The following is a 23,039-nucleotide window of genomic DNA, read 5'->3' as shown; positions in this document are numbered from 1 at the left end:
AACTGACATACAAGAGCCCACTCTTTCTATGGTAAGTATTGAATTATATTAGACAAAGACCTGAGAACTGTTGCTAAGTTCCCAATGGATGCTAAAAATAGGTAGGATACTGTAGTTTCATTATCTGGAGCAGGGGTGAGGAGACTTTAAAAATATCTAGTTAAGGGCCATTCATAGTCAATCAAGGTTTATTTAAATAAATAGCAATTAAATGTAGAGCATTTATACAAAATAGAGGAAAATAGAAATCATGTTCTATATTGGCTATTAAGATAAACAGAACATAAAACTCTACTAAACAAATACAGTGAAAAATAAAACCATATACTACAAATTTTTGATTATCTGGAGCTCTTTAGAAAGGAGCTGATTGCTGACTTTTCTATGTGGCTCAGGGTTTCTATCTTCAAGACATGATTTTTTAAAAGACTTCAAATGGAAAGCTCTCTAAAATGCACCCCGTGCTTCCAAGCATTCTTAAACATAGTATGAAGAATACAATCTAACCTCTTCCTCATAGGGTTTGCATGTGTGCTCCTCCAAATCTCATGTTGAAATGTGACCTCCAATGTGAGAGATGGGCTTAGTGGGAGGTGTCTGAGTGACAGGGGCAGATCCCTCATGATACAGCTTGGTGCTGTCCTTGCAATAATGAGTGAGTTCTCACACTAGTAATTCACGCCAGATCCGGCTGTTTAAAAGAGCCTGGGAACTCCTCCCCTGTCTCTTGCTCCCTCCCTCACCATGTGACATGCTGGCTCCCCTTCACCTTCCAGCAGGACAACCTTCCCGAGGCCTTCACCAGAAGCACAGCAAGATACTGGTGCCACGCTTGTAGAGCCTGCAGAACTGTGGGCCAAATAAACCTCTTTCCTTTATAAAATACCCAGTCTCTGGTATTCCTTTAAAGCAACGCAAAACAGATTACTACAGGGTCTCAATTCATTCATATTAATATCTATTATTCTAGAGTCCTGTGTTAATACAACAATGTTCTCAATATCAGCTTAAGTACATGGAGCTGTTTCTATTTTTTCTTTTCTCTTTTTTTGGAGACAGGGTCTCACTCTGTTGTCCAGTCTGGAGTGCAACAGTGTGATCATAGCTCACTACAGCCTCCACCTCCTGGGCTCAAGCGATTCTCCTGCCTCAGCCTCTCAAGTGACTGGGACCATAGGTGCTTACCTCCCAGATTTCTGCGTGTTTGTCTGCATCTTCTCTCTTTGCCTGGCTGTGACTTCTTACTGCAGCCATATGTCCATTTCTCATACCCCTTATCTCTGTTAGTGATTGGAAAGTTGGGTCCAAGTTTGTGAAAATTTTTTATTTGTAAACTAAAAATATCTTCCTTCTGGTGAACATCTGACACTTTAAGAGGAATGGATATGAGTCTTTTTATTTTTTGTTTTTCGCTCTGCCTGTTCCAGATTATATTTTATTATCAATTGATGTATAATACAATAAAAGCTTTTTATAAACCATAAAGCACTAATACAACTATAAAGTAGTGTAAGTATCTTTAGGGATTTTTTTGTGCAACCTACATTTCCCAGCTAGCTAGCCATGCCCAGCCCTTCTAGGCCCTGAACCGAAGGCACTTGTCCACCTACTGGTTATCTTTATTAAGTGACTGGGCAAGAGATGGTGCCAGTAGTGTAGAAATAGATTGTACCAGGATCTTGGATTTTAAGTTCAGGAGTCACAGCTGGCTCATTTTTACAAGTTCAACTGAGCATCCTGGCCACTATGCTATTCCAGGCCGCAGGCTTGCTGGAAGCATTGGAGTGGGTGTCCACCCCAGTATAATTTCCCTAGAGGCCGGTGGGGCTTGGGGCACCTGGAACCCTCCGGGCAGTCTCCTCCTGCCGAGAGCAGCCTTTGTGGTTTATCCCAGTTTGCTGTACAGATTTCATTTGCTGTGTATGTCATGGTGTGAAAAATGCTGAGAAGGCCGGATGTTAGGTGGTTATACTGAATTGCAAGTCGTTGCATTTAAGAGTATGGATGGTGTGTTCTCTACCCTGCTTGGCAGGCTTTGCTGCGAATGCATTTTTTGTCCTTGTCACAGTAAACAGAGACATCTATATTTGAGAGTTCACTCTCACTAAGCTACTGATTCAGTTTTGTGGAAGACAACCAGGGTGGTCCTAATATATGAAAGTGTTTTAAAAGTTAAATTCATTCAGGCCGGGCTTAGTGGCTCATGCCTGTAATCCCAGCACTCTGGGAGGTAGAGGTAGGGAAATCACCTGAGGTCAGGAGTTCAAGACTAGCCTGGCCAACATGGTGAAACCCTGTCTTTACTAAAAATACAAAAATTAGCCAGGCATGGTGGCGCATGCCTGTAATCCCAGCTACTTGGGAGGCTGAGGCAGGAGGCAGGCTGAGGCAGGAGGCTGGGCTTGAGCCCAGAAGGCGGAGGCTGCAGTGAGCCAAGATCGCTCCACTGAACTCCAGCCTGGGTGACAATGAGACTCTGTCTCAAATAATAATAATAATAATAAAATTCATTCACTGGACATGTATTTCTTGAGCACAGACACTGTAATAAACTCTGGAGACACAGGATGAATAACATAAGACTCTTCCTCCAGTGGGCTCTGGAGGGAGATGGCTGGGTACACAAATCATCACCATCTGATATGATGAAAGCCCCGCACAATTCTGGCCTTCGTAAGGGGACACTTACCCTGCCCTTTCTCTCCTGTTCCAAACACGACATGAACATAACATGACAACAAGATTCTCAATCTCGCTAAACACCTCATGGTATGTTTCACCTCCTAGGTCATAGTTCTTGTGGTATAACAGCTTATTACATGATTGAAGATTCGTGGGTTCATTACATTGCTTATCCCCACATCCTATCTGCAGCCTCTAGTCCAAGACTCCCAAGGGCCCCACGACATCTGATGCATCTTAGCACAGAGCACGCTAATGTCGACTCATGCCACATCCCTGTTACACACAAGCAGTCAGAGAGGAAGCACGGCAGAGCAGTTTTCCTCTCAGCCAGACCTCAGAGGTGGGCGTGGTATTTCTGTTTTTCCTTCCACCAAACAAAAGGTTTGTTAAGCCTACAAACTTTCCACTGTGAATGAAGTTGAGACTTTTGTTGAGAAAGATCTGGAATGGAACAGATTAGGTTTTTAAAACCGAATTAAGCTTTAAAAAAAATTGAGTCAACTATGATGATAATAACATTTGACCTACAAGAATGAAAGCAAACCACACAAGTAAACAAAGCCACATTTAATGATGGAGGCCTAATTGCTTTGTTTTGAAAATACAGGATTATTTTGAGCTTCAAAAGGAAATGTGCTTACGCACAATTTGAAGGTTGCAGTTTCCTTCTCAAAGAAAAATGATTGAAGATTTCACTTGGGTAAAATTTAAGAGGGCTTTGTCCTTTGAGCACCTAAAATCTTCAGAGTTAAGTTGTGATTTGTCCTTTTTGTCTGATAACGACTACAACTAATGTTAACTGAGCATTTGCCAGGGACTATGCCAATGAATTATCTCTTACTAACCTGAAATACAGGACAGTAGTGGTGAGCCAAATTTTATGTTGCTTTTGTTGCATGATAAAAGATTCAAGAGATATAAAAGACAGAAAAATACGGTTATCTCTGAATACAGCATGTGGCATCGCTGTTGTACTGGTGATTATGTGAAGGGCAAGACCACTTTTGAAAACACGCTCATTACTCCTCCAAGACCACATTTAGAGTCTGTACGATCCAAGGACAGCAGCTGTGTTTGTTATCAATTCAGATTCTACTTCGTACTTTGTGGACCCCAATAATGTACCAGCAAGAAACTTGAGTCTCCTATGTTGAGAAAAATGTGACTTTGGCTGTAAGAAGGTTTCATGAGGTAAAGATTTTTAGCCTCCCTGAGCAAAAGTGTGTGTGTGTGTGTGTGTGTGTGTGTGTGTGTTTTCCAGCAGGGGTTCACATCAATGCTCGGAATATCTGAAGTACAGGCATTCTGGAATTAACGAATATACCACCCATTCAAGCAAGTCAGGGAGTTGTGTTGAAAACGGGAAGGCTTCTCATGGGCCTGGAAACCAGAAGGCAATTGCAGACCCCTCTTCCCAGGGCAGCCAGCTCACCAAGCTTCTGTCACACTGGTTTCTTTCTGTTTATCCAACACATGAGTCATCTTTTGCATTGGGGCCTTTGCATCTGCTGTGCCTTCTGCCTGGAAGGCTCCTTGAACTCAGCTCTTTTTTTTTTCTTAGCTCAAAAATCAAGATTTTTTTCCCTGACTGTCTTGTCTAAAGTAGACTCCCTCAAGTTAGGGCATCTATTCTAGTCTATAATTGTATGTGTATTGCAGGTCATTATTATCTGGCTCCCTTCACCTCCATGTAAGATCCATGACAGCAGGACCTGTGTCACTCTTGCTCACCACTGGACCCCACTGTCCAGCACGGTGCTTGACATATAGTTGTTGCTCAATGCACACGTGTGTGTATGTATGTGTGTATGTATGTATGTGTGTATGTGTGTATGTATCTATGTGTGTATGTGTGTGTATATATATACATATATATATATATATATTTAGAGACAGTGTCTCACTCTGTTGTCCTGGCTGGAGTGAAGTGGCACGATCATAGCTCACTGCAGCCTTGACCTCCTGGGCTTGAGAAATCCTCTTGCTTCAGCCTCTCGAGTAGCTGAGACTACAGAAGTGTACTGCCACACCTGGTTTCTTCTTCTTATTATTATTCTGTAAAGACAGGGTCTTGCTATGCTGCCCAGGCTAGTCTTGAACTTCAGGCCTCAAGGGAACCTCCCACCTCAGCCTCCCAAAGTACTGGGATTATAGACATGAGCCATTGCATTGGCTCAATGCATATTTATTAAGTGAATGAATGAATAAGTGAATTCGTGAATACATGAATAATATTGAATTTAGCTATATTAGCAAAATGGGATATTACAGGATAGCACACAAACCTTATTACTGTTGTTTCTCTGAAAATATGCCCCTGAGAATGCAACTTGTGAGTGGGTGAGAGACTACATATAAGGGTTAAAACGGGCTAGGGCATAAAAAGTAGAAATAACAATATAGAGACATTAAATTTGCCTCTGCAGAAGCATAAAGGAAGTCTGCTTGACCTGAATAATCTTTAAGTCTGAAAATATTTCATCTATCAAAATCCAAAATCTTGTCACTCATCACTAGTTCCCATTCCCAATAACAGTTTTCTTGAAAAGATAGAAATGTCCACTCACATTCTTTTTTCTTTTTCTTTTTTTTTTTTTGAGACGGAGTCTCACTCTGTCGCCCAGGCTGGAGTGCAGTGGCGCAATCTCGGCTCACTGCAAGCTCCACCTCCCAGGTTCACCACCCACATTCTTGACTGCATCATGCTTCCTGCAAAAATTGCAGATGGAGAGGCAGGGGAGAAAAAGCATCAGGGAGGTGTTGAAATAACTCATATTAGAAATCCCTAATTCCACAGTCAGTTTTAAGTGGGCAACTCTGTCTTCAGAAGGCTTAGGCTTTTGAGTCTGTAGAAATCTACAGCTCACAATGTAAGCTGTTGGCTACCAGAAAATGAAATGATGAAATACTAATCTGATGAGTAGAGGAGGGAGGATGTTTGCTCATAGAGTTGTCTGCAGGTTGTGAGAGAGTGCCAGAATCTGGGCTTCTGGAGGAGGGAAAGAAGGCTGGAGGAGTCTGAAAGAGAAAAACAAAGTCCTCTGGTCCTGAGACCTTCCTCCAGGGATTGAGAGGCTGGGGTAGAGGTTAGGGGCTGGAGGGAGAGAAGTGGGAGCTGCAATTTGGGGCAGTTCTGGGATCTTCTGCTTCTATCCCTGCACGTAGCAAGCCATTGGGATTTTGCAAAGCTTCAGGATAGATGAGACAGTGCGGCCCAGTCTGAAATGGCCTCAGCTCTGTAGGTGGAAAGATGTTGGTGATGCCTGAAGGTTCTTGTGCCCCTTCTTGTCTTAGGGTTACAGTTTTGGGTTACAGTGTAACTGACATAATCTCCAAAGATCTGATCATGTCTTCTAATGTGTCCTAAGTACCACTTGAGAGGTACCAAGTCCTGTAGAGATTCAGAGAAGGAAAAGTGCACTTCTGGCTGGGGGTCAGGAAAAGGCTCCGGGAAAAAGCTGGCTCAGAGGGATAAGGAGACTTTTAGTGGATGGGGAAAGAAAAGCATTCAAAGATGAAACTGCAAGAGCAAAGTACAGAGGGAATGCAGAGGTGTTGTCAAAGACTGACGTGGAGACCTGCTGCATGTGGTTGGGAAGAGAGGGAGGGGTTAACAGCCACTGGAAACTATGGATGCAGGCAGTGTTCTCAAAAAAAAAAAAAAAAAAAAAAAAAAAAAAAAAAAAAAAAAAAAAAAAAAAAAACAGAGGCTGATGACAAAGGAGGCACTTGAAAAACACCACTTTTGCCAGAGATTGATTGGCGTCACCTTCTCCTGAGTGAGGTAATCGTTTCTTTGACAATAGATATTTATTAAATTCCCACTACATTGCCAGGTGCCATCCTGACTTTGGAAATAAAGCAAAGGCTAGTAAAAATGAAAACAAAAGTCCCTTCCTTTGTGGAGTTTACATTCCAGTGGGGCAGATAGGAAGTAAACAAATAACAAAGTCAGTCAGATGGTGGTAAATCCTATGGAGAAGAACACAGCCCAGCCAGGGAGCAAGGGCACTGTCAGTGGTGCAGGAGCCGTGTTGTGTGGGACCCGCGAAAGCAGACGCTCTGCCTCCCAAGGTTTCATGCACATGCTCGTTCATTCATTCATGCTCTTTGCTTATATTTTTTTGCCAGGCACCGGAGCAGAGCTATAAATGAGATAAGTAAAATCCTCATGGAGCTCAGGGTCTCATAAGCAAGTAACAGATAAATAAATAATATCATGTTAAGTAGTGGTAGTGGTCATTGTGACAAAGAAAAATAGCAGAGCAAGGGGATAAGAAGGGACAGGGGCGTAGTATGGAGATGATATTGGAGCACAGAAGGAGTGAACTACGAGTATCCCAGAAGGAGAAAAGCAAGGACAAATGCCCTGAGAGGAAATGAGTTTTGAGTGTCACGGAACGGGTAAATTCATGCATGACAATGTCTTCTCTCTCCTCTTCTCTTCTTTCTTTTATATTAAACACATCTGCTTCTCAGCAAAGGATCTGTGTAAAGCAAGGCATCATCTTACTGCAAGGGGAGACATCGCTGGGGTCTGGTTAGAAGATCCGGCTCTGTTTTCTCTAATGAAGGTCTTTATAGGAAATCTGCATTAGTGCCTTGTTTGTGTTCATCGACCCTCTGCTTCATGGCAGAAGGGCGCTTACTTGAAGGCCCCTTACCAGGGAAGGAAGGGGAGTTTCTGTCCCCTCCCTAGCTGGCTTCCCTGGCACATGCTGATTTCCCTCCAATTCTGTAGTGCATGTCATGACCAGGGGAGGAAAGAATTCAGCTGGACCACCTCAAGGACTGTGTGATGGAGTCGAAAACTTTGCTGATGTACATGTTGGTGGTCAAGGAAGGCCTTCTGAACACTTACCTGGTGCCCACAGAGGTTCTGAGAGCTGGAAGCTGGAAACAGTCAGTCTGGGGTCCTAAAAGGTGTCTTCTCTTCAGTGCCGACATCAGGGGCATATTGGTGGTAGAAACAGGGTCTCCACGTGGCCACAGGCACCATTAATTGGTTCAGTTTTCTTGCATTTCTCCTGAGCTCATCCTGACCCTGTGCACTGCTGACCAGGAGTTCTAACCTGCAGCATCGTGGGTGGGTCCAGCTTGCAACCTCATCAGGGTTGACTTTGTTACTCTTACTGATGAAGAAACTGAGACTCAGAAGGATAAAGGCCCTGACCCAGGGTAACACAGTGGTGGGGCAAGGACATGAGCCCGGCTTCTCTCACTTATGAGGAAATCTGCAAGGATGATTACTGTGCTGAAAAGGAGGGGAGGGGTCTGAACTTCTGAGGCAGGCTCGCTTCTGCAGCGTTGTCTGTGGGAAGGACACACCACCCTGGCTGCACATTAGAATCACCTGGGCAGCTTTTAAAACTCCCGGGGCCCAAGTCTTACCTCGGGCCAATTAAAAGAGAATCTCTGGAGGGGAGACCTAGGCATTGGGATTTTTTTTCCCAAAACTGCCCAAATAGTTCCAACGTGTAGCCCAGGTTAAGAACCACTGTTTAAGGGCGAATTCTGTTGCAGCTGTTGAAAAAATTTTTTAATGCAATAATCTTGGAATTCTCTTGTTTTAAAAAGGACAAATAGCTTGCTACTTCTTCCTTCTCTGGTCACTCCAGAGTAGTCATTTTTCAAGATAAGGACCTGGGTTAAGTGAGCATAAAACACGAATAAAATTAAAATAAATTACTAAGTGAGAAATAAAAGTCATGAATAATGTAACAAGGGGAAGAGCTGGAAGAACTAGGGCAGAAAGCAAAGCTGAGAAAATATAAAAGAAGAGGGTCACTGCGGAAGCCTCTGTGAGGTCAGAGTACAAATGGAGGAAGGAAAGCTGGTGTGTAAATCCTGTCTTTTTGATACTTGGGCCCAGTAAGTACCTTGGAGACCTGAGGGATTTCAGTTCTTGCAGATGACTGACAAGCTCCAGCCATGGGCTGCCAGCATCCCCCAGAAAGAGCAGCCACGCCCAGGTCTGTAGAGCGTGTTCTAGACTGAGCAGGACATGGTGAAGAGCAGTAGAACTGCAGTCACTTGGCCACGCATAGTGGCTCATGCCTGTAATCCCAGCACTTTGGGAGGCCGAGGCGGGCAGATCATGAGGTCAGGAGTTTGAGACCAGACTGGCCAACATAGTGAAACCCCGTCTCTACTAAAAATACAAAAATTAGCTGGGCACGGTGGCACGTGCCTGCAGTCCCAGCTACTTGGGAGGCTGGGGCAGGAGAATTGCTTGAATCTGGGAGGCAGGGGTTGTGGTAAGCCAAGATTGCACCACTGCACTCCAGCCTGGGCAACAGAGTGAGACTCTGTCTCAAAAGAAAAAAAAAAAAGACCACACACCCATACAGGTGTCAAAAAAAAAAAAAAGAAATTGCAGTCACATGATCACATGAGCCCCAGGCCTTTGAATTGGAATCCAGGAGGGATGATGAGGAGGAAGAGGCCTTGTTCTGTTTGAAAAAGCCCCAGTGATTTGGTCACACTCCTTCCCTCTCCCTTCCCTTTTCTCCTCCACCCCTACATGGAGAATTACTGTCCCCACAAGGACTCACCCGTGTGACCAGCTCTCCTGCAGGTCCAAAACAATCCAAAACTTTGTGACTAGCATGTCATTTGCACCTTCCAGGCAGCTCCTGAAGGAACACACTCCCACTGGGAAGGGTGATGGGTAATGATTCCCAGAACCTGTCACTCAATGATTGACATTAGTCTTAGTCATGGTTACCACCAAAACTTCCCCAAAGGAGGGACATCTGGGTCCTTTGATTGACCAATAGTATGTTCTCCAGGAAGATTTGCTTCCAACCAATTCCCAGAAAGTTCAAGCAATAGATGACAAAATGTTATAAACCCAAATATTTTATCAAATGGTAACCAAGTTTTGGGTCTTCAGATTAACACATTCTTTCTTAGACACAGTCCACTAAATACAGACCTCACCATGAACGATCTGTTTGTTTGAACTGGTGATTCTTCGTCATCAGGTTACTATGGTTGAAAGTTGAGAAGGCACATACAATTGCCAGATATTTGGGGGACAACTGGAAGGCACTGAGTTTCCTAAATGACCTCTATGAAATTGTAGTTGAACTGGGGCAAGACAGGAGCATATTTCGATGAATTTTGTTCTCAGGTATTGTAAAGAGTTACATATATGTATATTTTTACTCCAACCTATTTGACCTGCAAAAACCTTCTTGAGGTATGGGAGTTTTGATTAACAAGTACTCATTACATTATCTGAAGACCTTGTCTGTAAGTCTAGAATACATAAACAGTTACTATGAACATAGCTGAAAAGGAAAAGTTGCCCTTGCAGGGCATTCTTGCCTCCTGGATACACTCCAAGTGGCACCTTTCCCTGCTTTATAAAATGGCATATTCCAGAATGTTATCAAAGTGTATCTTAAAAGATATCAATACCCTCAATGATTTACAGTGTCACTATGGTTTCTTGTAAGAAAGAAAAAAAAATCCAAGTTGGCAAACTGGTATAAATGGTGCATAATAATTTTTTTTGATGACCTGGGACAGCCAATGGGTGCCTTTAATGTGAATGGCTGCAAAGGTGCTTTTGATACCTGTGTGTAAAGGTGGAAACCCAAAGCTTTCATACCACATGGTGTAGGCCCAGCAGAAGTGGCCGTAGATGCAGAAACTCCCAAACAAACATGTAACCTAACAACTCTATCAAACTAATCAAAATGTTCCCATTGAATCATCTAAAATAAGATGAGATCTCTCTCGCCTTCACAGAATTAGTCAAGTTCCTCTCCCATGTGATTATATCTCTGGCAAAAGCTTCCTTCAGGCCTAACCCACTTTTTAAAGCATGACTGGTATTGTACATTTGTTAGTGGGAAAGGGACACCTCTTATCTCTTAGAAATATAATCAGGTTGGGAAAAGGAGAAATAGTCACAGACCATTTGACTGGTGGCCAGGAGAAGAACGAGCCATAGGCTCAGCATTTGGGTGTTTGACCAATCCCTGGGCTCAGCTAGAGTAGCACGGAGAGAAACATGCTTGTTGATCAGATATTCAGAATCCCCAAAGCTACCCAACCCAAAGTCAAGCCATGTTCTGGGAGTCTCACTGATATATTTTAAATAGATTCCAGCTGGGAAAGATCACGCCCTACTGAGAAATAGTATGAGTTGGCAAACGTTTTGTGAATAAGGGCCAGATAGTAAACTTTTTTCTTTTTTTGAGATGGAGTCTCACTCTGCAGTGGCACGATCTTAGTACCATATTGTGGCAGAACATGGAAGGCGCGATCTCAGCTCACTGCAACCTCCGCCTCCTGAGTTCAAGGGATTCTCCTGCCTCAGCCTCCTGAAGAGCTGGGACTGCAGGCGCCCACCATCACGCCCAGCTAACTTTTTTGTATTTTTAGTAAAGATGGGTTTCACCGTGTTAGCCAGGATGGTCTCGATCTCCTGACCTCATGATCCACCCACCTCAGCCTCCCAAAGTGCTGGGATTACAGGCATGAGCCACTGCACCTGGCTGAGAGTAAACATTTTAGGTTTTGCAGGCCACATGGTCTCTATCAAAACTACTCAATTCTACTATTGCAGTGCAAAAGCAGCCACAGACTATGTGGAAACAAATGGATGTGGCTGTAGTCTAATAAAACTTTATTTACAAAGACAGGCCATGTGCCAGATTTGGCTGCGGGCTGTAGTTTGCCAAATTCCTCTCCCTATTTATATTATTGAGAATGATCTGTGTAGGTGGAAGACAGACGTGTTCACCAAATTATAGAGTATGATTTTTAGAGGCCAGTATAGGGGTAGCAAAGAACATGGACTCTGAAGCCTGAATTCAGATCCTTACTCCATGAGCTGGATAACCTTGAGCAAATTATTATACCACTCTGTGCCTCATCTATATGAGGCACATACTTTGGTCTATACGATGAGGTTTTATTCATCTATAAAATGAGGATTATAATAGAACTTAGTGTTGCAATTTGGGTTCATCCCAAAGTGGACCCAGATGAAAGGACTTAGATATAAGTGATTTTTTCAGAGGTGATTCCAGGAAGTACAAGTGAAGGAATAAGGGTGGGTGAGAGCACAGGGAGAGAAGCTCTTGAAGGGGCTGTAAAGGAGCAGTCATTCTCTAGGGCAATGGGGGCACCATCATGTGAGGACCTTCTCAGTACTGCAGAGGGCACGGAACTGGGATGTTTACCTATGCACACATGTTCCTCAATGTCATTTCATGTCAAACTGTCCACTGTGACTGCAGGTGTAATTGGGAAGTGGACTGAGGGCACATGGATGGGCAATAGTGACTGCCACACGATTTCACAGGGCTGTTATAAAGATGACATGAATTTGTATTTTCAAGGCACATGGGGGAAAAATGCCTGGTCTTCAGGAAATGCCATTTAAGTGACTGCCAAATAAAGAGTGGGCATCCTTTGAAGCAGTAGGAAAGAATATTAGACATAACAAAAATTAAATTGTTGAAATTTCATATCTGTAAAGGTAATATGGATTGAACACTGAAACAAGTTCCACAGTAGATTATGAAGGAACACTAGAAATGCCAGGAAACATGTAGGTAGATTATAGGCAGTGGCCTCTTCAACTCTGTCAAGTTGTGAGTCAATATCATGTACTACATTAGCTGATGACAGTGATCTGGAGTGACCCTAGGAAGGCGGGGACACAGGAAAGCAAATAAAATGTATGCTATGTTTAATCCATGCCTAGTTGTTAAAATTTGGCACTGTAATTAGGCACAAATGACATATTCTTTACTTGAATTATTATAATTTGAATTACTTTTATGCAACCTTATAAAAGTTTTTTTTTTTTTTTTTTTTTTGGAGACGGAGTCTCGCTCAATTGCCCAGGCTGGAGTGTAGTTGCAGGATCTCGACTCACTGCAACCTCTGCCTCCCGGGTTCAAGCAGTTCTTCTGCCTCAGCCTCCCAAATAGCTGGGATTATAGACATGTGCCACCATGCCTGGCTTACTTTTGTATTTTTAGTAGAGATGGGGCTTCGCCATGTTGGCCAGGCTAGTCTCGAACTCCTGACCTCAGGTGATCCACCCACCACAGTCTCCCAAAGTACTGAAAATACAGGAATGAGCCACCACACATGGCCCCATGAAAAGTTTTTCTCTTATTTGGTTAATCCTTCAGTATCTAAAATTAGGAAAAGATTGTCCATTTTTCCTAACACAGTTTAATCATTTCAACCACCTATGTATATGAATTAAAGTGTAGAAACGTAACCCACATACTCTGGCCTTTTGTTTACAACCTTCCTGACTCCATTCCATTCATTCTCACCCTGTGGGGTCTCTCCCACATACCCCCATCCATCCCCCGTTTTTCATGTGATTTTAAGGCATATGCACATACTTCCCCTGAGAGGTCTGCCTGCTGGTATACTCTGGGGAAGGGTGCTCTTATTGAGAGGTGACAACATGCTAGCAGCCCTTGCTTGCTCTCGGCGCCTCCTCAGCCTCCGCGTCCACTCTGGCGGGCAGCGCTAGAGGAGCCCTTCAGCCTGCCGCTGCACCGTGGGAGCCCATCTCTGGGCTGACCGAGGCTGGAGCTGGCTCCCTCTGCTTGCGGAGAGGTGTAGAGGGGGAGGTGTGGAGGAGGAGGCGCGGTTGGGAACCAGGGCTGCCCGCGGTGCTCGTGGGCCAGCACGAGTTCCGGGTGGGCGCGGTCTAGGCGGACCCCACACTCTGAGGTGCCGGCCCACCTGGCTGCCCTGGGCAGTGAGCGGCTTAGTACCTGAGCTAGCAACTGTGGAGGGTGCGCCGGTTGCCCTATCACTGACAGTCCGCCAGCGCCGCGCTGAAATTCTCGCCCGGCTGCAGCCTTCCCTGTGGGGCAGGGCTGGGGACCATGCCCCAGCCGTGCCACGCCCCCGTGGGCTCCCGCGCGGCAGGAGCCTCCCTGACTGGTGCCACCCCATGTGCCGCGGCACCCGGTCCCATCAACCACCAAAGGGCTGAGGAGTGCGGGCACTAAGCGAGGGACTGGCGGGCAGCTCCCTCCGCGGTCCCTGGCGCCGCATCCTCTAGGTGAAGCCAGCTGGGTTCCTGAGTCAGGTGAGGACTTGAAGAAATTTTATGTCTACCTGGAGGATTGTATATGCACCAATCAGCACCCTGTGTCTAGCTCAAGGTTTGTAAACGCACCGATCAGTGCTCTGTGTCTACCTATTCTAGTGGGGACTTGGAGAACTTTTGTGTCTAGCTAAAGGATTGTAAATGCACCAATTAGCACTCTGTGTCTAGCTCAAGGTTTGTAAATGCACCAATCAACTCTCTGTAAAATGGGCCAATCAGCTCTGTAAAATGAACTAATCAGCAGGATGTGTGTGTGGGGTGTGGGGNAATAAATCTTGCTGTTGCTTATTCTTTGGGCCCGGGCCACCTTTAAGAGCTGTAACACTCACCACAAAGGTCTGCATCTTCACTTCTGAAGTCAGTGAGACCAGGAACCCACGGAGGGAAGAACAACTCCAGACGGGAGGACCCAACAACTGTGCATGTGCTACTCTTATGAACTGTAACACTTACCTTGAAGGTATACGGTTTCAGTCCTGAGGGCAGTAAGACCACACGAACCCACCAGAAGGAACAAACAGCTCCAGACGCACTGCTTTTAAGAGCTGTAAAACCATGAAGGTCTGCAGCTTCACTCCTGAAGTCAGTGAGACCATGAACCCACCAGAAGGAACAAACAACTCCAGACGCGCTGCTTTTAAGAGCTGTAAAACCACGAAGGTCTGCAGTTTCACTCCTGAAGTCAGTGAGACCACGAACCCACCAGAAGGAACAAACTCTGGATACACCATGTTTAAGAACTGTAACACATACTGTGAGGGTCCACGGCTTCATTCTTGAAGTCAGCAAGACCAAGAACCCACCGATTCTGTACACATTATCTTAGTACTATATTGTGGGAGAGATGTGAGGGAGACATCCTTGACCCCAGTGGGCGATAGAAGGAGCACAGTAGATAGGAGCCCTGGCTCTTTTGTATTTAACAGTTCCAGGTAGATGGAAAGTGAAGGGTTGGGCTTAATGAGAAATAAGGCTCTGAGAAGAAAGTGTGCCAAAGAGTTGGTTCTTGTTTCCAGAATTTTACTACAAAAGCATAGACAACAATCTTTGGCATGGGTCAGTAGCTATAAGAATAAACCTAAAACCACTTTCAAGAACCAGGGGAATAATCTTGAGTGGGAAGAAGAGGTAACAGCCATGCCTCTCTATCGAGCCTCGCCAGGCTCTTGACGTTACTGAAATAGAATAATCTTCAGAGACGCTTCCAGCATGTGTCGCAGGAAAATGCTTTTGGCTGCAAGAAACAAAACCGACTGAAAGTGGCTTAAAGTATAAGGAAATTTAGTATTACACAAAAGAAAATGTCCAAGGTTGCTAAATTCATTGGTTCAAAAAATGTAATCCAGGATCCAGGCTCTATTCTGCCAACCTTCATGTATCATCCTTGTTCTCCTGCTGGCTCTCCCTGTGGTTGAAGGTGGCTACTGCCTCTCTGTGTATCACAACAAACACAACCACATCCAGAGGAAAAAGAAACTGTCTTTATGTGTGCCTCTTTTAGGAGTGAGGAAACCTTTCCCAAAAGTCACCCAGCCGACTTTCTGCCAGAACTGTTTGGTCACAATAGACTGCAAGGTCAGTCCTAAACAAGCTATGGGCAAGACCAGGACCATCATGTCTGGCTCAGATGGGTAAGAATTGATTGCTGGAGCTAGGCTGGAGTTGGTGACTCCTTTGAGTCACATCAAGGAGAAACAGGTTCCAAAGCAACTTTGCAACTCTGCCAACAAAGAAGGGGGTGGATTGAATGTTGACTACCAACAGTAGGGTTATGAAGATGTCCTGGAGCTCCACTGATACTGTTTCTTTTTTCCAGCTTTTCCTGCTTATTAGCAAATGGCTAAAACTCCTTTGAAAAAATAAGAGCTCTTTGATTCTACAATTTCAAATGAAAAGCACAAAAGTATGAATGTGACTAGGAAGAGTGTGAGTTGGATGAGTTTCCCTTTAATTGGAAAAGTCTAATATGCAGTCTTTTCTTCTTTGGAAAGAGGAAGAGTACTAGAAATCAGAAATGTACTTGGTACCTCAAGAGGTTGGCATAACCCTTTGTATACAAATTTATTGTAGTATTTACCGTCTAATGTGGTTATTTACTTATATATGTCAGCCCTACCACTCTGTGAGTCCTTGATGGGCAGGGGACTCCACTATTCTTCATCACATCCCAGAAACCAGTGCAGGCCAGCACATATTTCCTGTCATGCCAGGCTTCACTCATGCTCACCTTGGTAGAAACTGTGATGAGACACACTCAGCTCCGTCATGTAACCCAGACATACATTATAAGTCTGGCTCATGCTGGTCAGATGGTTCCAGCTGACTAAGTACCTTTTCTTGCGCCCAGTTCCTGATGACATTTTCTTGAAAGAATTCGTGCAAATCTAATTACCCTCTCCCCACACATATTCCTGCCCCTTACATTTTGAGTTACTGCTTCTCTCCTGCGTTTTTAGTTATTGCTTCTCAATTCTTCTCCCTTTTAGGTCCCCAGCCAGCTTCAAGCTCCAGAAGACACTCCTCTGCTTTATCTTTAACTAAATATGAGTCTATCGGTTATTTAAACATCTATTAACTACTGTAATACCACTATGGTTTTTGTCTTGGCTGCATTTGTCATTTCCTCTGATACCTTTTTTCTTAGGTTCATGGTTTCCTATTTTCCCCATCAATCTTCTCCTCTCCTGAGACCTATAGTCCCCACTGTTCTATTTCTGCCAATCACCATCTTATCTATTATACAGGAGCAGCCACCAAACTCTGATTTCCATCAACATGCAAAAGATGAATTACGTGTCCACAAAAAGGGGAACAAACACAAAAGAGGCAGTCCTGGATTTCCAAATGCCTCATACAAATCGGCAGTTGTACATGATCCCCCTGCACCCATCCCATCACCCTCTTCAGTGCATATAAACTAGGAGGCTGCAACATGCATAAATTCAATAAGTGCTTTCAGAAGCCTACCAGGAAGAAATCTAATGTTCTTTCCCTTCTACAGTTGATCCTAGTTTGTACCCATGCAAATGATGCTGATATTTAGACAACTTTAAAGGGCTTATAAAGTCCACAAAGGACTCTGACACCCAAATTAAAGTTGTATCCTTAGTTCACCTCACTGTGCAAAAATATTGCAAAATATTTGGTGAAGTTAATCCCCATCTGACCACCTCCACAATCACTAACCACAACAGGAGAAGTTAAAAAAAATGAATTCCGGGAGTGCTTTATGATTTATTTGCTGTGTCAGTTTTAAGCTAAAGCCTTAACTTTTGATATATATTTGATTTTCAGAATAGGCTGCAGAAGAACAACCTTAATGTAACTGCTTCCCTGTAATGTGAAAGACTGTCTCAGGCTCCTCTGAATCTGCTGTCATTTCTGTTGATTCATGAGGTTGGATTATATTTTGCAAATTTTCTTTAATGAGTGTATATGTGTATTGTGTATATGTTGCAGGTTCTTCTTTACTCCATTGTGGAGGTGACTGTATAGGCTGTCAATGTGTATTCCCAGTGGTACATGCTCTCTATTCGGCAACCAAGGAGAGAAAAAGTTGATCAGAGATGTGGTGGTAATGCATATGTAAGGGCCTAGAAACCGGTGGTAACAACATGAGTTTATGGAATTACTGCATACCAGCCCCTAAGGGAGTAATTACAGATAGACTTTGAAGCTGCTTAATAACTGGCAGCATCACAGATTTTTGTAATCACCTGAGAAGCTGCAGATTAGCCTAATTCAGTGCCAAGTACACAGAGGGTGTGCAACAACCACTTGTTGAGCTGGCTTGAAGCTTAAGAAGAAAGGCTGAAGCCTGTGCACGTGGGAGGGGAGGAGCACCTAACTCATTCTCAGAAATGAATGAAATCTCAGTCCTCTGTCTTCTACCCCCTTTTGAGTTTGAAGTCAATTTTCCTAAGGTCAGTGTTTGAAGAGGAAGGAGTGGATTGGGGAAAAAGATCAAGGATGAGGTTATAAAGCTAATAACTTGAATTTACTAGGAACTTACTATAGACCAAATACTATCATGATGAATAAAAGGAAACTCTGGATTCAGGAGCTTTAAACTAACTCTGCTATGTAATTATGAAATTAATCTATAATATGTCTTCATAGTGTTCAGTCTACTCTGGCATTTTAAAATAAAGCAAAGTCATTTTAATTTGCTTTTATACTCAAAACTGACAATGAAACAATAATAAAGGATTTCATTATGCCAAAAAGAAAGAAGACTGTGGATACAACCAGAATTAATGTTGATTTATAAAGAAAAGAAAATTGACCAAAGTTTAGTACAGTTGTGAACATTAATCACATTTTTTTTTTTTTTGAGACAGAGTTTCACTCTTGTTGCCCAGGCTGGAGTGCAATGGCGTGATCTCAGCTCACTGCAACCTCAGCCTCCTGGATTCAAGTGATTCTCCTGCCTCAGCCTCCCGAGTAGCTAGGATTACAGGCATGCACCACCACACCCAGCTAATTTTGTATTTTTAGTAGAGACACGGTTTCTCCATGTTGGTCTCAAACTCCCAACCTCAAGTGATCCACCTCGGTCTCCCAAAGTGCTAGGATTACAGGTGTGAGTAACTGTGTCCGGCCTCATCACAATATTCTTGAAAATGACTTATTCCAACCAGACTGTCCTTCTCTTCTGTGGCAGGAAGAAGCAATGTGCTGTGGGCCTAACAGCAGAGCAGGACTTGCTCTTTCATGTATTCCTTCAACAAATATTTATTGGGTCTTATTAAGTGCCATGCACTGTGCTAAACATGGAGGATATGACAATGAATAAAATGAACTCACTATGCCCAAGAAAGTCATTGTCTGGAAGGGAACAATGTCATGTCAATGTCAATAGAATATGAACATTTTAAGATAGGGAAAAATCAAGTGTAAGAAGCATATTAAAGGAGCATCTAGTCCACTTTTAGGGAGAAAAGGAGAAGAAGAGGGCCATCTAAAGCAAAGACCTGGAAGAGCAGCAGAAAGCAAAGATTGGGGCAGAAAAGTTTCAGAGAGAGGGAAGGAACCATTGTGCAAGGCCCCAAGTTCAGGGCAGTAGCCAGGAAGGAATGAAAACAATGGTGGAGTCACGCTGGGAATTGGGATGTTGCTCTGGGCATTCAGACCATGTTCCTAAGGGCAATAGGACAATAACCATTGTTCTAAGTGGTGTAAATAATTGAAAAGTCTGCCAAAAGAAGGAAGACATTGAACATACAAAATGCATCTCATGTGCTTTGGGGCATTAATCTCACTACTTGAGGCTCATAATTTGCATTTGGACAGTTCACTAAGAGAACCAAATAAAATGTACACTGGCATCTAATATTTAACAATACATGCACATGTATATAAGCATAAGCCTATTTACTATTGAGTTGCATGGTAATTGAGTTTCAATAACCATAATCAATAGTACTGTTACAGAGTTAAGCCAATTTTCTTTTCTCACTCTGTTAGCCTCTAAATGTGTATTATCATTGAAATATCATCGACTGTTCTTCACCTCATGCTCAAGTGATTAAATGCAAATTAAAAGGCAAAAATCCACAATTGTATTTCCTGGGACATGGGGCACCTCCCATCACTCCACACACTCCATGTTGAAATAACCTACATGTGAATGAATCAAATAAGCGAAGTACTGTGTGCTCAAACAGTAATAGCCTAATAAGGTGGCAAGCAGATAGATTCTGAAACTGTAATTGCTTTGGGAGAGGAGCGTTTTTGTGGTGAGGCATAAGAAACAATCACCAAATAAAGGCTTCTAAGAAAAGTGCAGACACCATCCTAATTGCATAAAAACAGGAGGGCTTACATGGTCAATAGTAGACTTTTTGTTGCAGTCATTTTCTATCAGGTGTATTCCTTTCTTTTTGTGAGTATTTTTATACTAAAGGAGAGGTGTACCTTTCGCAATGGAATAAATTGTGCCGTGAACAATTATGAACAGAAATAGTAAGTCAATATAAATAAAGTTGGTGAAACCTTTATTTCAGAGAATGCAATCTCAGTGATTGCAAGCATGAAAAGAAAAATCTTTGTGACTTGTATATCGAGTCACACAAGCTTGATTAGGCCAACAGGAGCCACCATGAGACACGCACTGGAGGGAATGCAGAAGCTCAGGGCCCAGACCAAAGCCAGAATGAACTTTCACCCACCATCATCCTACTGGTTGGGAAGGGACAGAGGTGCATGAATCATGGTAGAACAACACAATCATTGTACTTGAACATATTTCAAGTGTGCCATATGTCTCTCTGTGTGTGGCAGGATGGTGTTCTCATTCTTCTTCCTTCCTTTTGTTTCTTTCCATAGCATGGTGATCTAAAGTTATGCAGTAAGTGGCAGTCAGTATCAGCAAGAGACAATTTTCCTTCTTTTTGATGACTTTTGCTCAAAGTGTGGACAACAGACCAGCAACATTGGCATCACATGGCTGCTTGATAGAAATGTAGGCCCTTGAGCCCTACCCCAAACCTACTGAATCAAAGTCTGTATCTTAATAAGATCCCAAATGATTCCTATGCTGTGGATAAACCACTCTGAAGAATATGGGCTGGACACGGTGGCTCATGCCTGTAATCCCAGCACTTGTGGGGACCGAGGCGGATCATGAGGTCAGGAGTTCAAGACAAGCCTGGCCAGCGTGGTGAAACCCCGTCTCTACTAAAAACATTACGAAAAATTAGCCAGGTATGGTGGTGCGTGCCTGTAATCCCAGCTACTCAGGAGGCTGAGGCAGGGCAATCACTTGAACCCAGGAGGTGGAGGTTGCAGTGAGCTGACATCGTGCCACTGTACTCCAGTCCGGGTGATAGAGCGAGACTCTGTCTTAAAAAAAAAAAAAAAAAAAAAAAAAAGCACCTTTTGAGGCTCTCAGAAGCCACCATCTCCTCTAGGATGGAGCCAGGAGTGAAGTCTTCACAACCTTCACGACATGAGGCACCTGCTGGTTGGAGCTAGGACACTGGGATGAGAGAAGCAGGGAGGAAAGAGAAACGGAGGGAGACAAATGTAGATGGGCCTCTCAGGTGCACACTGAGGCCAGCTCTGAATGCACTGATTGGTGACCCATGAGATAGATAACACATTGCACTATTCTCTGGACTCTTCTAAACGTGCGTTGACTTGCCGTGTGCTATTTTTTGTTGTTAGGAGGCACAATGACTTCTCTTTCGAGTTTTCAGAGAATAACTTAGCTTTGTTTAAAAATGGTAGTTTGGCACTAAGTGCCCATGTTTTGCTGACTCTCACTGCAGCCTGTAGGGACAAGACCCAAGCCCCCTGCAATGGCTCCCCCAAGACTATTTGGGGGAGTTCTGCAAGCAACTTATACATGTGCTCCCAAACAATTACCGTGTGGCGTCTGGACGACATCATGGCCTCTTCTGGATAGATCCATAGTTTCTAGGGAGAGTTGCCCATGTTGGGCATGGCCGTCACTTTTTTGGGGTTCCACTGTGCCTGAAGGCCCTGTAGCCCCTGCTGACCAGACTCTCCACCACCAATGCCAGAGCCCCTAGGGGTCCAGAGCCAGGCAGAGAGGGCATACACTCTGTCAGAGAGCTACCAAAGCTTGGCTATGGCCAAGTCACTCACTGCTTTGAGACTTGTTTTCCCATTTATAGTAAAGAGCAGAACTTCCACCTTGCGGCATGGGTATATAGATAAGCAAAGGACCTGGCTCACAGTGGGCACATTAGCTTACTGGTGTGGTCATGCTTTTCACCTTGAATACATTTGCAATGGACTTTATTTGACTAGGCTCTCGGAAGCTATTCCAGGGCCCTTTTTTACTATCAAGAGCATGTGGATTTCTACGGGCTGCAGGATGTAGGCTGTGAAGACAATCTGAGAGTGACTTCTAGTAACCCCACTGATCACCAGCATGAATGGGGTTGATCTGACTGGCTTCCATCTCATGCCCCCCGTGAGACCATTCCTACCTGAGAAAAGAAGGCAATGAAGGAAATGGGGGACCTTGCCCAGGTGATCCCCTCCTGATCTTGCTGTGCCCTCCGCCTGCGTTACATCTGTCCTCCCTGATTCAATTGCCTGCCTTTGAAAACTGGAGCTGCCACTGTTCACATCCTATAGGCATCATCCGACCACCTCCTCCCTTCTGGCCCAAGTGTTCCCAGTATACCAACCTCATACATAGACACACACTACCACACACACACCACCTTCATACACAGGCACACACACAGTATACTTACACCACCCTCACCCACAGATCCACAGATACACGCATGCACTCATGCCCAAGCTGTAAAAGGAGAATAAATCTCAGGACCCCCAAATCACTAAGCCAAAGGGAAAAGTCAAGCTGAAAACTATGTCAGGCAAACCTGACTCTCATTTTTTTCCTAAATAAGACATCTACAAAGGTAAAAAGTCACATACCTCCCTCACAATTTCCCCACAAGAAAATTCCTTGTGGACCAAGGACAGACAGAACTCAAAGTCACCCCTCTGCTCACCTGGGACAAATGCATACCCAGTGGCTTCCTCTGCCCTACCGTTTCACTAAGCCAGATTAAGGCATAAGTGACTATTCCTGTATATTGTGTATTCAGTGAAAGGCTAATCAGAGACTCAAAAGAATGCAAACCTTTGTCTCTTACCTACCTATGACCCAGAAGCTCCCTCTTCTGCCTTGAGTTGTCCTGCCTTTCCCAGCCAAACCAATGTACATCTTACATATATTGATTGATGTCTCATGTCTCTCTAAAATGTATAAAACCAAGGTGTGCCCTGACCACCTTGTGCACATGTCGTCAGGACCTCCTCCTGAGGCTGTGTCACCAGCGTGTCCTTAACCTTGGCAAAATAAGCTTTCTAAATTGTTTGAGATCTGTCTCAGGTACTTTTGGGTTCACAAGACACACACATACCACATCATGGGCATACACATACCACCTTCACACGTGGACACACACACATGCACTTACAAACACACACTCTCAAACACAGGCACACACACGTACACCACAGTGCACACACACACACTCTCATACATACACGAATTGCCTTTCATTGACACAGTTGACCTCCCTTTTATTATTACCAGTCAACCATGGAAATTTGAACATAATGCTTCAGAAAGCTCATAAATAACAGTAATGTAGTTTTTTTTTTTTTACTGGTTTCAAATCCCAATTTTCAAACTTCACATCATAACTTAAAAGAAAAAGAATCAATCTCGTGATCAAATATAAGACAAATGTGTTTC

The 23,039-nt window shown here is 43.8% G+C and overlaps 1 long non-coding RNA gene across 1 annotated transcript; it reads left to right on the top strand.

The window, feature by feature from the left end:
- The first annotated feature begins 2,861 nt into the window (after window positions 1–2,861).
- Window positions 2,862–8,517, top strand: LOC108531251 (uncharacterized). The gene is made up of 2 exons (XR_001886113.1): window positions 2,862–3,066; window positions 7,170–8,517. It is a non-coding gene; the product is annotated as an uncharacterized LOC108531251 (long non-coding RNA).
- The last annotated feature ends 14,522 nt before the right edge of the window (window positions 8,518–23,039 follow it).

The sequence above is a fragment of the Rhinopithecus bieti genome, unplaced genomic scaffold (genome assembly GCF_001698545.2).
Source record: "Rhinopithecus bieti isolate Rb0 unplaced genomic scaffold, ASM169854v2 scaffold_7684, whole genome shotgun sequence".
NCBI lineage: Eukaryota > Metazoa > Chordata > Mammalia > Primates > Cercopithecidae > Rhinopithecus > Rhinopithecus bieti.
The sequence above is the reverse complement of the archived record's forward strand: the minus strand, read 5'-3'. Positions and strand labels throughout refer to the sequence as shown.